At 43.1% G+C, this 21,156-nt stretch overlaps 1 protein-coding gene and 1 non-coding gene across 3 annotated transcripts in view; one reads left to right on the top strand and one right to left on the bottom strand.

Annotated features, from left to right (window-relative positions):
* The window catches only part of APBA1 (amyloid beta precursor protein binding family A member 1), a 128,739-nt gene extending 111,423 nt beyond the window's left edge, over window positions 1-17,316 (bottom strand). For both annotated transcript variants that reach the window (XM_035029078.1, XM_035029079.1), the window contains exon 1: window positions 16,601-17,316. The gene's annotated coding sequence lies outside the window, so the exon portion shown is untranslated. The remainder of the gene's footprint in view (window positions 1-16,600) is intronic.
* Window positions 9,432-9,520, top strand: LOC118026423. Its single transcript, XR_004683573.1, has one exon. It is a non-coding gene; the product is annotated as a U11 spliceosomal RNA (small nuclear RNA).
* Window positions 17,317-21,156: the final 3,840 nt, after the last annotated feature.

Raw genomic sequence — 21,156 nt, 5'->3', positions numbered from 1 at the left:
AAGTTAGCCTAGTTCTTGAATTTCATATAAATGGAGTCATAGAGTAGGTGCTCTTTTGTATCTGGCTTCTTTCACTCAACATAATATTTGTGAGATTACTGTTTTCACCAGTAGCTTTTCCTGTCATTGTGGATTCCATGTCATTATCACTCTTAAATGATGGTTTGCAGGTACAGAATTCCAGGTTGATAGCTATTTTTCCCAGCTTTTTGAAGATGTTATTTCAATGTTTTTCAGTCTTTACTGTTGCCAAAAAGCAAGTATGCCGCCAGCTAAATTGGTTTTCCTTTGATGGCAACTGGTCCTTTTTCTGAGTTATTTACTTTCCCCTTTCTGGTTATGTTTAAAATGCTCCTTTCATCTTTGGTGTTCTAAAATGTCCATATTTTATGTCAAGAGAAGGATGTGTTTTTGGTAAGGCTGAAAGAATAGACAGAAGTCAGAGTTCTTCATCAAGGTGAAGGCTTAGGACTCTCCAGGTATAGGCAATCTCTCTAGACTTCTGCATCATTGGGGTAGGTCTGGACCCCACACCGGGAGGTGGAATGAGTTTGGCAGATGGGATTTTTCAAGTCCCCTTCTTGAAAAAAAAAATGGCAACTCTTGAGGAGCTCAGCCTTGTATGGGGTTTAAGTTTTAGCTCCCTGCATGCACCGGGTCTGTCCCAGCTGCTGTCCTTGCATGCATGGGAGTTAACACAAGGGTCTATTTCCAGACCCCGATCCCAGTGCCCTAACTGCACCTTTCTTATCTGGCTCCTTTGAGCTTCTGCTTCTTTTCTTGCACCTTTTGAGTCTCTTTCCTTCTTTCTTTTGATCGCAATGTTTATGTTTAAAAAGTGTATTTTAACCAACTTTTCTACTTATTTGTGGCTATATGGAGAGTGGCTATAAGGAGACTATATGAACTCTGTACACCCTGTTGCCAGAATATGAATCTCATTCACTAATTTGTCAGTGATCCTGCCGGCCCTTGGGGGCTTACAAGGGGCTAAGCACAAGGACCCTGAAGTGAAGCCGACCTGCTTTTGAATCACTGCTGTAACTACTGACGAGCTGTTTGGTACTGGGTAGGTTATTAACACTCCCTAAGCCTCAGTTTTCCTTAACTCCAAAAAGAAGATGATAAAAATTCTTACCACAAGGTCACCTGGATGGCTCAGTCAGCTAAGTGTCTGCTTTCGGCTCAGGTCATGATCTAAGGGTCCTGGGATTGAGCCCCACATCGGGCTCCCTGCTCAGCGGGGAGTCTGCTTCTCCCTCTCCCTCTGCCCCTCTCCCCCGCTCGTGCTCTTTCTCTCTCTCTCAAATAAATAAATGAAATCTTTATAAAAAAATTAAAAAAAATTCTTACCACAGAGGGCTGTAGGGAGGACAAAATATGCTAATGCATGTAAAGCACTTGGCCCAGTACCGTAGGAAACACTCATCAATAACTATTAATATTATGAAACATTGCATAATGACATTATTAAACTTATTAATTTTCCTATCTAGGAATCAAGTTTATGTACAAGTTGATGCAACATAGAAACAGAAAGGCATCTTTCATGAAAAAGAAGTACTCTGAATAATAACTATGATACTACAAAGTCTGTATATGTGGACTCTATCATGTTGCTCTTTGTAAATAGCGCCCTACAAAAATCCTGTGTTCTCATATTTTATACATTCTGAGCTGAACTTTCCAAAGTGTCGAGAGAATCCCTGCGAATCAGAAAGAGAACATTAAGACAGAGAACACTGGCACTTTGCTTCCCCCAGAAGGTAAATCAATGCACTTGCTTTCTTCATTGAGAAAGGTGTTATGATCAACAGACAAACTAAACTGTGTGCTTAGCGATGTGGTTGGTTTATACGGTAGCGCCCACTCCTTTAACTCATTGCAGACCAGGAATAAAGGGTTCATTGACCGGGTCTGAGGATCACTCTTTGAACAGCATGGCTCTGGGGACATCTTAGCAGGATTGTAAATGTGACGTTACCATTATACAGGAAGAAAAGTACCCTTCCCTCAGAAAAGGATGCTCAGGGCTTGAGTAAGCAGAAAGCTCATGTGGAGAACTAATTATGCTACCTCATCAAGGAAAGTTCATTGCTGGTTTATAATGAATGAGTCATCATCTGTTACAGAGTCCAGAGGCCCGCTGGAGTCTTAACTAGAGCTGGTTTTGGGATCTAGTTGGATCTGTCAGTCCTACAACTTATCATTTGTGGGTCTAGGGGATTTTTAAGGTGATTATGATTAGCACAATATTCATTTCTATTATTTCCCTTCTAACATTTTTTTTTTTTTTTTGGTAGGAGGTGGTAGTCTTTCTCAATTGTGTTTGCATTATTTTCAAAAAAAAAAAAAAAAAAAAAAAAGGAAAAAGCCGCATTTGGACTGGCCTGAACTTCCAAAGCAGATCTAATAATATCTTCCATGTATATTCAGAAGGAATTGGATTGCCACCATAAGGTCAAATCAAACATTAAATCCAATTCAGAATTTCAAGCTTTGTGGCAGGACAGCAAGAACATTAAAGCTTACAGTGTAAATATTACTGACACTTACAAAATATCCCAGATTTTGTTGATTCTCTTTTGAATTTCTGCTAACTAAATGTTAGTCAAAACTTTTGAAGACTGAGTTAAGGACTACAAAAACCAAACCAAAACAAAACAAAAAACCCAAACAAAACACTGGTCTACTGCAAAGAGAATACCCTAGATCTGACTAAAGAGAAAATTTTAATTCTGGGCTTAAAACTACAATGATTTTTTTAAAACACTGAATTAAAAATAATGAAGTTTAAAAACAATCTAATAAAACAGTATTGGTAGACTTGAACACCACACAAAACAATTACTGTAAAATTCACTATCGACGTCACTTCCCAAAGGTGTGGTTTACAAAACTTACACGGCTATTTTGGAAATAACAGTTTTCTAAATCTTGCACAGAATTTAAAGTCACCTCACTGTCCTCAAAAGCCTCCAGTGAATCTTTGCTCTGGGCATCAGCAGGGCTATACTTTGGGCCAGTCCACTTGTAAAGAACATTTTCCACACACAAATCTCAAGTCTATCTTATTCTACACACGTAAAGTTGCCCGAATTTGGCAAGATTCTTAAAATCTGAATTACATTCTCTGCATTTGTGGTTACACAGCATTCTTAATAAATTTATCCAACTTGTCATTTTTTTCAGTTAAAGATGACTTGTTTTCCTCATCCACTCAAAATGGACTTTGAAATTAAAAAGATTTTGTTATTAAATTTCACCTCCACTATCACCAGCAAAGGAGATACCATCAAAACGCCTCTTCTGAAATGATTACAAGTGAGAGGCTATTGCAGTATTAACAGAATTTTCATTAAGATCCAATTTAAGGTCTACACTCTATTTTCTGAAATAAAAAGCATTCTTAGATTCAAAAGCAGAAAAGGTTATCTGAGTTATAGGCGTCGTGTGACTACAAAATGAGGCACCCAAAGAACTCACCTTATCAACTCATATTAATAGAGAATATATTGGCTCATATCATTCTGAGTTTACTGTTTACTTGGTTTTGATTTAAAAAAATTATTAGACTTGTCTGTCCACCCATCCATCAAGATGCAGATCACTCTGCAAATACCAAATCCTTCTAGATGAACTGATTTGGTTCCTGTGGTTCCTGACACTCATATGGACAGTTTTCTTGAAGGTGTTTGAGAGAACAGGGAGTCTTGAGCTTTGCGCAAAGACTGATTCTTCTATGGCACCCATTGACTTTTGTTAATGTGAAAGTCACTGGGATCAAATGTCAAGAAATACAAACTACCCACTTGGAAAACAAACGGTGTAGCCTCTCCTCAATGCCAATTCTCAAGAAGGTGTGTATGGCAGCATTCATGGGACAAGAAGCCACTGTTTTCTGGTGGTGGTGTTCTATGCCCCGTGACATTATCCTCATCAAGGGCGCATAAAATGCACCGCCCCAAACTCTGAATTCCAGACGCTCCTTCCAAGCATTCTCTCCTGACTTCTGTACTTCTAATCTCCACCTCTTGGTTTCAGGGGCACAGGTCTGCAGACGAATGACAGAACTCATACCCGAATGCAGTTCATCACAGAGCCAAATTCATCTCTGTGGCAATACTTTGAAACCCCGTGACAACCGGAATGGCTTTAATAGCTAATGACAATCTCCTTTCAAGAGCTTTATGAATATTAATACCCTGATCAAAGAGCAATATTTAAAAACAAGGAGCGTGTCTTCAGTTTCAACCCCAATGTCTCTGAGTTGTAAAAGGCCCGTCGTTTTTACAGGTTACAGGTGTGCATTTCAATGAGGTGGGCTTGACCTTGCTTCTGCTGCTGGGGTCAGAGGCCACAAAATGTTTGTTATCATTTTTATGCTCTTCAACTGACAAAAGTGAAACTCGGGATTTCAGTCTGTCAGTTTTTAAATAGATACAAGCAGGTAACGACCATGTGCTCAGAAAAGGGCTAGCATTTTTGGAAGTAAAGAAGCAGGAGACATCATTCCTGTCTTTAAGGAGATTACACTCCAACTGGGAAAAGATTACTAACATAATCAACCAATTAGAAACCAATATAAGATACTTTATTTCTACCTTGTGTCAAGGATTCTGCTAGTCCCAAGGATATAAAAAGATCAAGATCTTTAGTCCCTGCCCGAGGCGATGCATAATCATGCAAGTATAATAAATAGTAACAAAACAACAATAACAATGGTGAATAACATTCCACGAGGACTTACTGCATGGTAGCGTGCCTGGTGTTGCTTGGACTATCATGTGAGTCCATACAGACTTTAGCAGGATTTGAAAGGGCCAGTTTAGTCAATTCTCATTCTGAGTAATCAAAATAAATTGTATTACCATAATCCAGTGTTACCAAGAATGATCAATTCTGCTTTTGCTAAGTATGAGTCACTAGATGTTTGTTTCTTCCTGGCCATGCCTCTGGTTTAAGGAGATGTCAATTCTCTATAACATTTAGTAACTGTTCTGAAACCGTATGACATATTTCCTCCCCCCCCCCAAGCTTTACTGAGACATAACTGACATCCTGACACATGATATCGTGTAAGTTTAAGGTGTACAATGTACTGATTTAATATGTGTATATTTTGTGAAATGATTACTACCGGAAGGTTAGTTAACACATCCATCACCTCCCAAAGTTACAACTTGTGTGTATATGTGCATGCTGGGGGGTGAGAACTTTTAAGATCTACTCTCTTGGGGCACCTGGGTGGCTCAGTTGTTAAGTGTCTGCCTTCGGCTCAGGTCGTGATCCCAGGGTCCTGGGATCGAGCCCCGCATCGGGCTCCCTGCTCAGCGGGAAGCCTGCTTCTCCCTCTCCCGCTCCCCCTGCTTGTGTTCCCTCTCTCGCTGTGTCTCTCTCTGTCAAATAAATAAATAAAATCTTTAAAAAAAAAAAAAAGATCTACTCTCTTAACAACTTGCAAATATACAATATTGTTAGCGAAAGTCACCATGCTGTACATCATATCTTCAGAACTTATTCATCTTATAACTGGAAGTTTGTACTTTTGACCACCTTCCCCCTTTCCTCTCACGGCCCCCTCCTCCCTGAAATACTGCTGGTGTGAATTTAGTGGAAAGGCTGCTGCTCAAGTCTGTAAGAAAAAAAAGGCCCATCCTCCTTTGTGGCTCCTCATACAGCATGGGCATAAAGCCAAGAGAAGAAAACATTCTAAATATTCTAAAATACTCCTTCTAATCCTGAAGAAGAAGCAGCAAACAAGACTGGTTATTCGCCCACAAAAGCCCTCCAAACAACTGAAATGTGAAGGTGATTGGAAGCCCTTGTCAGGCAGAGACCTAAGCTAATTTATCATCAGGGAGGCCCCCATTACAAGGATCCCCCCGTTAGCAGGGGCGCCTTGAATGTACACTGGTGCTCAGCATCCCGGGTGCCCACAGCCCATACAGCTGTGAGACCCTGAAGGGTCTGGGGTTTCAATACACATCTGATGGGAGTTCTTAGGCGGTCCTAAATACGGGTGTTCCTCAGTTATCTCTGCACACCGTCCCCCAGCAACCCATCCATTCCCGTGACCTCGATTATCCACACGTTAATTCTCCCAAGGACGGATCCCTTCTTCACACTTCTCCGTGGGGCTTTGTGTCAGAATATTTAGTGCCTCCTGGATATCTCCCTGCAGCTGCCTGACCTGTCCAAAGACCAACTGAGGGTCTTCCTCTGACATCACAGTACTTCCTCCCTATTTTATCAGTTATCTCAACATGCAGTTCCGACACATTTCCAAACCAGTTCATCTTTCCCCCCAGGCTCCTTCTCCGTCTCCTACACGGTTCAGACCCACCACTCTGCCCCAGAGCCACAATATCCATTCTCATCTAGGCTACAGCTTAACTCCTCACTGTCCTCCTCCCTGTCTTTGCTTCCTTCCAGAACGTTCTCCACCATGCAGCTGGACTGCCTTCCTAAAATGCAACTCTAATCATGTCCCTCCTTTCTTTCTTTTTTTTTTTTTAAGATTTTATTTATTTATTCATGAGAGAGAGAGAGAGAGAGAGGCAGAGGGAGAAGCAGGCTCCCAAGGAGCAGGGAGCCCGAAGCGGGACTCGATCCCGGGACCCCGGGACCATGACCTGAGCTGAAGGCAGACGCCCAACCATCTGAGCCACCCAGGCACCCCCCTCCTTTCTTTAAAATGCTTTTTTCACCATAGCTCTCTGGGTAATGACCCAAGCCCTGACTGCAGCCTCAAGGCCTGCAGGCTCAGACCCCACTGACCTACCCAGCTTTATCTCTCATCATCATGCTCCCGCCCCCATGCTGGGCACTTATCAGGACTCTCCCTCACCTCTCTGCCTGACCAGCTACCGCCCACCTTTCAGAACTCAGTCTAAAAATCCTTTCTGCCAGGGTTCTTCCCTTACCTCCCCCACACTAGGCTAGGTCCTCCTGTTACATATCCCCATAGCAACATAAACTCCTGCTTTTATGGCACAGATTAGGAGGGTCATTAACAATGTCCTCATCTGGAAAACCTCCTCATCCGCCCTTGTCCTGGGGCTCTTCATCCTGGGTCTGCAGGCCTCCACCACACAGACCACGGCACTAGCCCAGCATGCTGTCATTGGCCAAGGGCACAGTGGTCTCCACACCACACCGCGTGCTTCTTAAAAGCACGTATCTTTGTCTTTCATCCACCACTCACTCCTCAGAATCTAGGGCAGTGCTAAATGCTGGTGATAAATGCCGAGTGAATGAAGGGTGAGGAAAACGCTCTGAAAGCAACTCCTCAGTACAGAAATCTGATCCTGACACTTTCCAGCTCAATGGCTTCCCATCTCACTTAGAATAAAATTCAAAGTCCTTTTCACCACCAATCAAGTTTTGCATGATTTTGTCCCTTCCTCCCTATCTGACCTCGTGTCCTACACTGTCCTTTTTGTTTCTCGAACACACTGCACTCATTCTCACATCAGGGACTTTGCACCTGCTGTTCCGTCCACCTGGAGCCATCTTCTAGATTCTAGTGTGGAATTAAAGTATTTCCTGGATTCTGCATACGGCAGGAGAGCACAGAGGAATATCAACCATTCCACATGGAAGAAACACTACCGCAGTGGGCTCCTGGAAGATGAGCAGACACCTGCCAGATACAGAAGGGCGTTCCCTATAGAGAAAATCGCACCTGCACTGGGGAAGTCCAGGGATATGAAAGCTTCTTCCAACACTAAGGAAATTCCCGCCAGCCCCACAGGCACCCAACACATAGTCATTCACATAATTCAAATTGTTAATCTTTGAGTTTTCAACATTCCTCATCAACTTTGAACTTCGGGTTTGGACCACATCCTCTGGTGTCTGACTAATGCAGAGGATTCCTAATAGGTAGGCCTGTCAGAATGAGCTGTGGGGCTTTTTCAAATAACACCAGGGTCCTGGACATCCTGTTGGGGGGACTCCCCCATCGCTGACCCTCCACCTTCAGCTTCTCCTCCGTCCCATGATCCTGTGCTCTGGAGAAAGTGCTGCCTCTCTCAGCTGGGAGGAGGCAGGAGAATTAATGGAGACCGCTGGGCTTGTGTCGAGAATCCTGGGAAGGGTGGTCTGCCCTGGCTGTGTCTCTCTCTCCTTTCCAGATATCATCTTCATCAGAAAATCCACCCCTTGCCCCCCCAAAAGATTTTTACCTTCTGCCAAAAATGCTTACCCACCACACTAAGTAAGAGAACGACATGCCAAGGCTGCTCTGTACTCCCCAATGGGGTGGGTGACCCAGCTGTCCAGGTGGGAGATGATGGGGAAATGTTTTCCACTTACAGGAGAGCGGTGGGAATCACTGGGGATTCCCTGGGAATGTCTCACATGCCCTAAGTCGAAGTTCTCATTTCTCAAAGCTCCTGATCAGAGTCAGCCTGTGATAACACTTCCGCAAAGGGAGAAAAAAAAAAAAAAAACACACCAAAAAACTCATGGAAGGTCCTAGGCTTCAGGAGAATCACTTGCTCATTTGAAAATTTAAATTTGGGGAGAAATAATCTAGCCGCTTTGCATTTTAGAGCTTTAATGCGTTATTTGAAATTGAAAAAAAAAGCCAATTATATCTTCCACTTAATTAATATAAACAAATCACAAGACATGCATTAGATCACATGTAGCTAGAAGACAAAGGACCGGCCTTCCCCAACCATGTTTCTGATCACCTCTATGAGAATTTTAAGTATATTTTCCTTTCCTCCAGCCCCTCTCACTTTCAACCCGCAGTGGAAGAGATCATATCAAAACTGTGAAAGTCATTTATCTCAATAGTTCATGATGTGGTCCTAGGAGGTTCTTGATAAGCCAATTCACCAATCCTTCGGAAGGTAAGACAGTGTAACGGTCAAGAGCAAGCCGTGACACTCAACAGCTATGTGTGTGCAGTGTTGATGTCCGTTTGCTCCCAGATGCCTACATTACAGAATTACTGTAAGGGCTAAAAGAAATACCATGGCTCCAGGGTTTAGGATGGAGGCTGGCATGCAGTAAGCAAAGCAAAAACTACCTCTGTTACCTCTAGCTGAGCAAGTTAGGGGTAGACGTGAGGCAGTGTATGAGAACCAGACTTTCCAGGAAGGTCTGCCATAGCCCCAAGAGCTAGCTCTGGAACAGGATGCTGAAAGCCAAAAGAGGGGAAACAGAAGAGAGCAAAAACGGAACCACTGCCTTCCTGTAAGTGGCACTTAGCGACGTCCTGTGGTGCTTTCCCCCGGGAAAAGGAAAGTTAACCTGGTCACCTTTCTTTGGAGCCTTGGTTTTGCATTCAGGTGTGGTGCGTGCACGCACACACACATCATCATCATCATCACCACCACCATTACCACATTGCACCTCTAAACTGGCAAAGTGTCTCTAAAAGAAGTGATTTTTCATATAAGAAACAAAAGCCAAAAAAAAAGGGCTTCTGTCGTGAGTGGCACACGTAGGGCAGCTCCATTGCTCTTCGTGCGGAATCGACATCAAGAGATTTTGGAAGCCTCTTCCCTCTCGTGCTCTCTCTCATTCTCTCTCTCAAATAAATAAATAAAATCTTTAAAAAAAAATAAAATAAAATAAAAAATAAAAAGGGCGCCTGGGTGGCTCAGTCGGTTAAGCGACTGCCTTCGGCTCAGGTCATGATCCTGGAGTCCCGGGATCGAGTCCCGCATCGGGCTCCCTGCTCGGCGGGGAGTCTGCTTCTCCCTCTGACCCTCCCCCTCTCATGCTCTCTGTCTCTCATTCTCTCTCTCAAATAAATAAATAAAATCTTTAAAAAAAAAAAAAAAGATATTTTGGAAGCATAATTTTTTGGTACCTGGGCAGCTGGTGATTGTTGGTCCCAGTGCCCTTAAAAAAAAAAAGAAACAAAAGCCAAGCAGAATATGCCAACCATCAAGGCTCTATGAGAGGTTATAAGAAAGTGTTTTATGTATATATTTCTATATATTATAGTGTGTATGTGTCTGTGTGTGGGCTGGGCACACGCATGTATATCTGTGGCTCTTAACGGGGAATGATTTTGTCCTCCTCCCTCTTCCCATTTTATGTGTCAGAATCTGGGGACATTTTTGACGATCACAAGCGTGTGTTGGGCTGTGACTGGCATCTGGTGGATAGAGTTCAGGGATGTCACCAGGCATCCCACAAGGGACAGGACGGCCTTCCGCACAAAGAGTTATCCAGCCGAAAGTGCCAATTGTGCCGAGGCTGAGAAACCCTGGAAAACACATATATATTTACAGAAATTTCTATTATTGCTGAGGGTGGCTGGAGCAACACTATAAATTTCCACTAACATGAAGAAACAGAAAGCTTTCTCTGGAAGACTTAACATATAAATAAAACCCTGCCGTAGAGGCGAATCTAGGCTTAAAATGGAGAAAAACAACAATTACTCTGTTTTCTTCTGGGATAACACTGAGTCAAAAGTGGCCAAGAAACCTACTAGAGCCTTTTTTTTTTTTTTTTCCTTCCTAGGCAGATAAGAGCAGCCTGAACCAAGCTCCTGAAATAATTAAATCAGATTGCCAGGCACGCAATCTTCACGGGGGTGAGTAACATTGCGAACTCCTGTTCCCTTGCAGGGTAGGTCAGACTTGAGGGAGAGGTTCCAGTGTCTTCTAAGCTGGGGATTCAGAGACTATTAATCAGCGTTTTGAGAAGCTCGAGAAGGCTCTTATGTCATCGCCTCTCCTTCTAGCAAGAAGGGGGTGGTGCAGGCATCACTCGGACCAAGGGGAGCCTGCCCAGGCTTTAGGACCTAAGGCTTTTTCACACACTTTAATAAGAGAACCTTGTGTTATAAAATGGAAGCACTTACTTTAGTACGAATGTATTGAGTGTCTACCATGTGCCAGGTGGTAAGGAAACAGTGAGACCCAGCCCTTGAACTCGAGCGGCTCAGGATGGACAGATGCACAATGAATGAATGATAGGGTCATGCCACAAGGGCCCTGAGAAAATGAAGAACAGTCATTTAGGGCAGTTAGAGGAAGGTATCCTGGGGAAAGGGGCTATCTTCTTGGGCTCTGAAGGAGGAAGAATGTTTTTCAGATGTAGTGTTTGGGCAGGAGGAAGGGTGTGGCTGTGCAAAGACCCTGAGGCATCAAACAGCATTCAGGGGGCTCAGCACACTGTGGTTCTGGAGCGGAGTGCACGGCTGTGAGGGGAGGAGATTGGCTGGGGGCTGTGGCAGGCAGTAGGGGCTGGGGCCTGGCAAATGAATGTTTTGATGGTATCAAGTGAAGCTTCCTCGTTGTCATATAGGATTATGTTTAAGACAGTGTTAAATTTTATAATCTATCCTGTCTTAGATTCAAAGTGACTTCCCAAAGATATTATCGTTTCCTCTAAGCATCTCTGTTTTCTTGACATCTAGAGCTTTACAGACAGATATACGACAGAACGGTTCCCTAAAAGGGGGCCAAGTAATTTCTTTTGGAGTAGGGGGAAAACACCTACTTTCTACCAGTTTTGTAGCTCTTTCAAGGAACTTTAGGATCTGCTTTGATACAGCAGTCCCCCCTGGCCTTTCTCCATCACCTCTCACCCAACTGACGAATTACATCCTTGCTGGCACAGACTAGCTTCCCTATTTCTCTCCCCACATCATGTTGGAGGTGCCACACACAAACCTGAGCAGACTATAAATTAAATGACACTCCACTCTCAGAGCCACGAATCACCAAAGCCTCTGATTAGAATCTCAATTTTCCTTCTTGGCTTGTTTGTGACTCTGTTCTAAAGGAAAAAAAAAAAAAAAACCACTAGACTTAATAAATCAACATGAAACTCTATCAGCCCCATAAAACAAGCCCCTCCTGGTTTTTATGACTTTTTACATTGACAAAGCAATTCTGCAGCTCTCCGGTGGAAGGGGGATGGTGGCGCTATGACAGGGCCTACGGGCACCACCGACAGTTGGATTTCCCTCTTTCTCAGTCAATGTGCATTTTCTCCAAACCCAAACCCAGGACTGGATGTCAAACAGGAGCACAATTTTATCATTCATGGATAATTCGGTCAGTTGTAAAATGATGGAACAATTTTCATTGTTGAATGAATTAAGGCCAATGGTTGAAATTTTTTTAAAAAACGAAGACATGGAAGTAACCGCATTAGAGAAAAAACTGCCCCTAACCCAAGCATTATTAATCTGTTTCTTATGCCAATTTTATATAGCTGTAATCGCAAAGTCTGTACAATTTTGTGTTCCTGTCTTTTATTCATTTAAATACTTATTTGTGGGGCGCCCGGGTGGCTCAGTCATTAAGCGTCTGCCTTCGGCTAAGGTCATGATCCCAGGGTCCTGGGATCGAGCCCCACATCAGGTTCCCTGCTCAGTGGAGAGTCTGCTTCTCCCTCTCCCACTCCCCCTGCTTGTGTTCCCTCTCTCGCTCTCTCTCTCTGTCAAATAAATAAATAAATAAATAAATCTTTAAATAAATAAATAAATACTTATTGGTCTATGAAATGGATTGTAACGGCATTAAAATGTATGTTTTTGGAGAATACTTAATGGCATGCAAGGGAAAATGCTTTTAGTATAATGTCAATTAACAAATACACGACACAAAACTATATATTTTACAAGCCTAATTTTTGTGTGTATACACACATGCACACGCACATGGAAAGAAGTATACCAAAATATGAATGCTGGTTATTTTTGGATGGTAGGATTACTTTTCTTAATCATTTTTTCTGAAAATTTCAAAGTTTCTATAATGAACCTTTTTCATTTTACATTAGGAAAAAGTCCTAAATACTACATTAAAAAATTTCCCATGTTTCTATTGTCCATAACTGTCATTTTAATGCTTGCACAATATGCCATTGAATGGATGTAACTTTTTTACTTAATTCCCTTTTGTGGGGAGGTGGAGGCCTTTTCCCATTTTTGGCTATTTTAACTCGTGCTCTAAATTTCGGCCTGGCTCCATGTTCGAGCTGCTTTATGTGGAAAACGAGGTGTTGATGATTGGACCTCTGTGCACTGCCCCAGCCATCAGGGCAGAGCTGAGAGCAGACTTCAGAGTTGGACATTTCTGGTCAGAAGCCTGCCCTGACGCTTCCTAGTACAGTCATGGAATGACACAAAATGGGACAATGGATACAGAGCTCCTAGACACTGAACACTGGGAGACATGCTGCTATTTTTACCATCTCTCCCCCCAACCCCTTCTCCAGCCACCTGAGCTCCAGCTGGAATGCATCCTTCCAAGGATGCCCGAATACTACCCTCCAGCATCCACTGTCATTCTAGAAAGCCCCTTCACTTGGTCTTCACTAAGGCCAACTCTTGCCCACCCAGTTCAAGTGTCTATGCTCTTGTGATCCTTCAGGACCCCTTGTCTGGGTTAATTGCCCCTCTTTAGGAAGGAGTCCCAGAGCCCATAGGAAGTACCTCATTCTGAGCATTTGCTCCATTACGTTTACTCCTCTCTTTCTTCCACTAGACTGAAAGCTCGTCCAGGTCAGAACTGTCATTTCCATCGTAAGCATTCAGCACAGGGTTTGACATACAGTAGACACTCAAGATGGTGGTTGCCTCAATGTTTTTTTTTTTTGCCACATCATTCATCTTAAAAAATGTGATTTTAGCAGTCACATAGTATTTTGCTATGTTAAATGTTCTATTTATAATCTATTGATTCTTTATTACAGTCCCCTTTTGGTTGGGGAGAGGGAGAAGTATTATAAATAATTTATAGGGAACATCCTAGTACATCAATCTTATTTAAAAAAAAAAAAAAAGAATACAATTTAAGGTATAGAACTGTTGACTTTGAACATCTTAGGACTTTGATGGCCAAAGTGGAGGGCTTTATGTCTTTAGATCCTAGTCTCTGTCCTATGTGTTGATGGCTGCCATCTGCACGAATCAGCTCAATTGCTCAGATTAACTTCTGCCCTGGAAAATGCATTCTTGCTGAAGAATCCCAGTGTTTCTGATGATTCCCAAGATGCTGAGCTGGGGCTCTGATGACACACACATTACACCTGGAGGGGCCATCTCTGCCACGAGGTCGGGGGAAAGGGAAGAACCCCTCAGTGTTCTTTAGCTTTTGGCCCAGAGAGGCCAGAGAGGTGAATGTGAACCTGGAGTTCCCACACCTCAGGGCAACGGCTCGGAAACACCACTGAGCGGTGCGTTCATGTTCAGTGACATTTCCTCTCCCCTGACCCCACTTACGACACTTTCTTTCAAACCTTATTAGGTAATATGAAATTGGTGACATTCAAACTTTTTCTCCTACAAAAAAACAGCAATGTCTGTATATGTGTATATGCTTATATACCTATTTATGTATCTCCAAGTAAATGTACTATTGATAAAACAAAAATCTCCCCAGCTATCTTTAAAAAGGGACTTTTCCATGCAGGTAGAGAACTTCAAAATGTGGCTCATTCCCTGGATCTGTTTGAGGATCATCTGGGGTCACAGCTACTTATTGAATGGGCACAGGGATCTGTATTTTAAAAGCTTCCAGAAAAATTCCCCCCACCCAGGTGTACTGAGATATAATTGATATAAAACATTGTATAAGTTGAAGGTGTACAATGGGATGAATTGAGACATGCACATAGTGGGAAACGTTTACTACAATAAGGTTAGTTAACACATCCATTACCTAATTACAATTTCTCGTTGTTGTTATTATGAGGAGAACATTAGAACGAATGCCACTCTCCTAGCAACTTTCAAGCAGACAACACAGTGTTGTAAATTATCGTCACCATGCTGTACATTAGATCCCCAGAACTTACTCATAACTGGACGTTTGTACCCTTTGACCAACATCTCCCCATTTCCCCCAGTCCTCAGCCTCTAGCAACCACCATTCTACTCTCTATTTATATGGGTTCAGCTTTTTTTTATGATCTCACATATAAGTAAGATTATACAGTATTTGTCTTTTTTGGTCTGACTTATTTCACTTAGCATAATGTCTTCAAGGTTCATCCATGTTGTCACAAATGGCAGGATTTCCTTCTTTTTCATGGTCGAATAATATTCCTGTGTGTGTGTTTGTGTGCAAGTGTGTGCACACACACACTATATATATATATACACACACACACTGTATATAGACATAGTTTTTTGATCCATTCATCTATCAGTGTACACTTAGGTTGTTTCCATGTCTTGGGAGCTATTGTGACTGATTCTGGAACGAACATGGGGGTGCAGATATCTCTTCAAGATAGCAATTTCATTTCCTTCAGATAAATACCCAGACGTGGGATTGCTGGATAATACAGTAGCTCTGCTTTTAATTTTTTGAGGAACGTCCATACTGTTTCCCACAGAGACTTCACCAATTTACACTGACCAACAGTGCACAAGGGTTCCCTCTTCTCCATATCCCTGCCGGCATTTAATTTCTCTTTCTCTCTCTCTCTCTTTTAAATAATAGCCCTTCTAACAAGAGTGAGGTGAAATCTCATTGTGATTTTGATTTGCATTTCCCTGATGACCAGTCACTCAAAATGGTGTTGAGCACCATTTTATGGACCTGTTGGCCAGTCTGTATGTCTTCTTAAAAAATGTCTATTCAAGTCCTTCACCCATTTTTAAATTGGATTGTTTGTTTTCTGCTACTGGGTTGTAGAAAAGTTCTGTAATATGGAGATTGTCTCCCCAACCTTAAATTTTTCCTTTCTTTCAATTTTGGTCAGGAGACTAGACCCAGAATAAGAAACAAAAAAAAATTTTTTAAGTCTCTAAGTATGTAGATAGCCTGCCACAAAGCAAATGAATGTATTAATCTCTTACTGAAACTCTGGCAAAAGAGATCCTATGAGGTCCTAGGGAACTAAAGTTTAAACAGTATAAAGGGTCATGATTAATTCTTTCTATTTGATGTGCTGGCTTTACTCCTATTTTAGGTAACTGAAACATACTTGTAAGAACTTCACAAATAATTTTACTTGAGTGAAAAATAAACCCAATTAGTCTGAAGAAAATGTCAAATGATTAGTAGTAGATTATGGCACACGGACATGGCGACAGCAACGAAGGCTGCATGGGACTGAGTGACGGTTGGGAAGCCCTGGGCTGGACCAACCCCACATTAAAACACCCAAGTGGTTTTCCAGTGAGGGCCCACTCCAGCACAGCCCACACACAACATGAAGAGTTTCCCCTCAAGACCGTCATGAAATGAAAGACCAAGGGAAAAAGCTTTGGAAAGGAGATTGTAGGTTTTACAATTCAGGACCACGGGGACAAGGCAGCTAAGGAGTCATGCTCGGCTTATGAGTGAAGGAACCACATGAGGAAAATGTCACTCAAAGACAATGAAAGAAACAATTATCATTATTGTGAAAACCTAGTATCACCTCCCATAAATGGAATCGACCGTGAAAATATCTGACTGGTAAATAAAGAACGCTCATCCTTTAGCTACTTGAAATGATCTAGCTAACCACAGTAGAGGAAACTTTAAGCTCTTCATATTTCAGATGAGAAAAAGTCCAGAGGGGTTAAGTGAGCTGCCTGAGGCCACACAGTTGGAATCCACGTCTCTGGACTTCTCCACCATGACACTCCCAGCATGGGAGCAACCTAGGCACTCACCAGAACTGGCCCAGCATGAGCGATCCTTTTGTCCCATGTGACTCTGCAAGCACCCTCTTCTGTACCTCTCAGCTGATCTAAAGCAAAGTGCCTCGGATTTGCAGTCTGGAGGTAACTGTTAGAGGAGTCTAGAGGCAAATTAGAAAACATTGATTGTACTTCCTCTATAGTGAGAAATTAAATCAACCAAGCAAAATGAGAGCATCCCAGTTGTGCTGCCAGGGGAGCCCCTGGCAAGGCCCAACACAGCATGAGAAGCAAGGAGCCAGCCCTGTACACTGGGAACACAGAATTCAACCACCACAGCTTTTCCTAGGTCCTCGCAGACCCTAAGGCTTCAAACCAGAGCACACCCGGCCGCATGGTGGTTTTCTTTGAGGGCATGTGCTGATTATGTATGGATGCCCAGGGCATCTGGCGTCAAGATTTTTTAAGCATCTTGTGAGGCTTGATTCACAGACCATCCCTTGCCTGAGGTTCTCGGAGTCTTCTCACTTTTATTGATTTCTCCTTTCTCTAAATTTCACCCAGAATTTCTGGATAGAAGGGGCCGTGAGGTGTTGATCTGGTTGAGAATAAGCACATTGACTGTACTTAGTTTATATGCTTTAAATTTTAAAAAATCACAAAGTTACTAAAAATGAAATCATTTTATTATTCATACTTTACAAAGATTGAGAAATCAATTGTCTATAACTGGGAATATTATTATGCAGAAGGGAGGCCAAGGAAGATGTGGTGGATTTTATGGGAGCAGGGAGCCCTCCCCCGTGGCCATCACTGTGACCTCCTCTGTTCTTTCCCTGCCCAGGCTTTAGAACCCAGCTTAGCAGTGCACTCTGTCCACTATCACAGGATATATGTATGTTAACAAATGCAATTTTATCAGAACTTCACAAGAATTATACTGCTCCATGAGGATAGAGATTGTGTCTTTGTATCAGTATACTCAGCACCTAGCACCGTGTTAACACGTATTAGGCACTAAATGTTTGTTGAATGGATGGGTGGAAGGAAGGAAAGAAAGGAGGGATGGATGAATTGATGCATTAATGAATCAATGAGAAAACCGGGGGTGTCAGAAACTACTTTATAGAAAGCCATTCTTTCAATGGGCAAAAGAGAATTAGGGAACAGAGTTCCAGAAATAGCTGAGTTCTAGTTCCTACAGACATTTCCATGAGATTTTTGTAGATAAAAATGTAAGGCTAGGGGCACCAGTGTGGCTCAGTTGGTTAAGCATCTGACTCTTAATTTTGGCTCAGGTCGTGATCTCAGGGCCACGGGACTGAGCCCAGCATCAGGCTCTGCGATCAGCGGGGAGTTTGCTTGAGATTCTCTCTCTCTCCCTCTGCCCCTTCCCCTGCTCATGCTCTTTCTTTTTCTCTCAAATAAATAAATCTTTAAAAAAGGATACAGTTAAAAAAAAAAATCCCAAGCATCACCAAAAAAAATTCAGTGTTTGTTAACGTGCAGCTTGATATTGAGGGTTTCCTCCACTCTCCACCTATCATGCAGGGACCAGTGTGAGCAGAGCATAAGCTGCGTGGAGTGGTGCTAACATACAAAGCTACACGGAGAGCACCACTGGGCTGCACTTGGAGCAGGGGCAGTTTTTCTAGGGATGGTACTAATTCTTGAGCAGGTCTGGATTGTCGCTGACAGAGGACACGTGATGGACACCATGTTCCCCAGATTATGGGCGCTCGGGTAACCAATTGGCATTATGGTGACTCCAACTCTAGGAGGAATATCTGCATTTTTGTTTCATTCCTATTTTGCCAACCTAATTCCTCAATCAGAGTATAAACGGGCTATATTTTATGTTCATCTACCTAATAGTGAAATCACTTTTCGTCCTCACAACATAGTGATGCTGGTATTAGCTCTGTGTTACTGCTGCAACTGTATGGTTTTGAGAAGTCAATTTGGCCAAGGTTACACAGCTAGTAAGGGAAGAAAGTGAGGACCAAACCCAGCAGTCTGACTTTTAAACCAATGTTCTTAAGTGTCTTATCAAACCTATCACAGTGCTCACAGAAAAGTTGTAGATCTCGATTAATGCATGTTACCTGATTCCCATAAATGTATCGTCACTATGAGAAGATGCAAAGGGAGAGGTAGATGAGTGGGTGGGGAAGGAGGAAGGGAAGGAGAGAAAACAGAGAGAAGCCAATTTGGTAGTGCATCTAATTGGATTCTTCCTGGTTCTACCCCATTTCTCAAAAGCCAATTAGCCGCCGCGTGGTTTTTATGGCCGTGCACACCCGACTATCAGGCAGCCTCCGACCCAGAGCTGTGGCTATCTGCAGCCCCAGGTGGGCTTTTTTCCCACTTCCTTAAAAAAACATAACCACATCTGCTTGTGGGTACCATTCTGAAAATGCAAGCCCTAATTTAACAGAGGACCTTTACTGGGCAGTGAACACAGCTAAGCACGAGTGAGGAGATAGGGGGCCATGGTCTCTGTCTTTGAGGAAATCATTTTTAAATACCTGGATGGCACATGCATGTGGGACAAACCCTACTGATTGACTATGGCTGCCAGGAGCCCTTTACTGAGGATTCTTTTTTAAAAATATTTTTTAAAAGATTTTATTTATTTATTTGACAGGGAGAGAGAGCGCGAGCATATGCACGCACAAGCAAGGGGAGCAGCATGCAGAGGGAGAAGGAGAAGCAGGCTGTCTGTCCGCAGGGAGCCCGATGCAGGGCTCGAACCCAGGACCCTGGGATCATGACCTGAGCTGAAGGCAGATGCTAACAGACTGAGCCACCCAGGCGTCCCTTTACTGAGGATTCTGAGCCTGAATCTAGGCTGAATGGATGAATGCTGTTGTCAATTAGAAATGTCTGCCAAGGGCATATACTGGGGAAGTTTCTAGCACAGTGCCTAGCACTGAGTGTATGCTCAACAAATATTGCTTCTTTTGCTTTGAATGAAGTCCTAGAAACCTTCATTCTGACCAGAGTGCCAGAGAACAAACTTTTCTTCACTGGGCCTGACCTGAGGACAGAGAATAGGTATGGAGAAAAGAAGACAGACTTTGCATGAAGGGCAAAGGAGACTCCACTCAATCCTACTGGTCTTCGCTAACAAATCCTATTGGTAGTGAGTAGTATCCTATTATTCTAGCCAAGCCCTGGATCCCTCTTCACAGTGGGATGACATTATCTAATTGGATAGGACCCTTAGTGAAGTTTGACTATGGCACATTTATTTTTTGCCCTAGGAAACTTGCTGACAGGCCTCTTTTGAAAAACCAAGAGCATGAAATGCTTTTCACTCCACTGAAGTGTTCCACGTGACCCATACTGGTGGAGACGACAGAATCCTGTGGGCTATATAAAGTACCTCCAGCTCCCACTACCTAAACTCCATGGATCCCTCTCTGGGTCACCTTGGCAGCTTTATGGGCTTGTTCTCAAACAGTTAAATCAAATGAAGTTCTCAAACAGTTAAATCAAATGAAGACCCATTAGGAGCTGACTAGTTGTCCCGACGTTGAATAGCTGAATTGCTTTCCCAGATTCCTGACGGATATTCTGACCTGGATCCATCTTTGACATGCCTCTCTGAGCCTCGGAGAGCTTATATAATTGATAGTCACCCAATTCCTGAGCAGCAGGTGACAGAGATCAAAGATGGCCCCAATCAAGGGCGCCACTGAAATGCCCTGCACACGGCATCATTTCTGGCATTGTAATTTCCTGGTACATCTGACCTGAATCAAATTCAGGTGCACAATAGGCCACATAAATGGTATCAGTCGAAGGAAGAGTGTCAAAATGCATTTTTCCCCTTACCCTGCCCTGCAATTTCCTCACCTCAGGATTATATGTTAGCGTGGCCAGAATTATTATTTCTGTTGCAAGTAAAAATAAGATCAGCCAGTAAGATTCACTTGGAAAACATCCTTGACATTTACTTTAGTGCATCCAGAAGCTTAGCTCTGCAGGGAGGAAAGGAAAAAAAAAAAAGAGTTCTGACTCCTTCAAAGAGGTTCCATGATGCAAGGGGCCAAGTTATTTTGTCTTCAGGTGTGTGTGGTGGGGAGGGACCTCACCCCATGCGGGATGTGGAACTCCCACACTTCAAGGACTCTCTCATTTTGCCTTCTGAAATCTGGTTTCAGGACAAAAGGTAGAATAGTTTCTGTCACACGGTAGGCACCCAATAAATATTTAATGAATGGAGGAAGGCTTCTGCAGCTACTCCTTGCTGGCTGGGCCCTAGGGAATAAGCAGGGCCCAGAGAGAGGACCCTGAGGCGCAGCAGATGTGAAGGCAAACCCTACCTCTTCCCTCCTGCTTTGTGATCTGGTCTGGTCACCTCAACTACTGAGCCTCAGTTTCCTTGAGGATAATCTAAGGGTGAAGACAAGGGCCTTGCTTCCCTCTCAGAAATGTTGTGAGGGCATTGGCCTACAGTTGGAGGTGACCTGTGAAATGGGGACTGCAGCCCAGGACAGGCCAGGTGGTTGATAACTGGAGTCCCAGCTTGAGGGCCAATGTATTAAGTGTCTTTGTGAGGGTACAATAGCTTTTCACAAGCA

This window comes from Mirounga leonina, unplaced genomic scaffold (genome assembly GCF_011800145.1).
Source record: "Mirounga leonina isolate KUSES-001 unplaced genomic scaffold, KU_Mleo_1.0 Mir_224, whole genome shotgun sequence".
Taxonomy (NCBI): Eukaryota; Metazoa; Chordata; class Mammalia; order Carnivora; family Phocidae; genus Mirounga; species Mirounga leonina.
The sequence above is the reverse complement of the archived record's forward strand: the minus strand, read 5'-3'. Positions and strand labels throughout refer to the sequence as shown.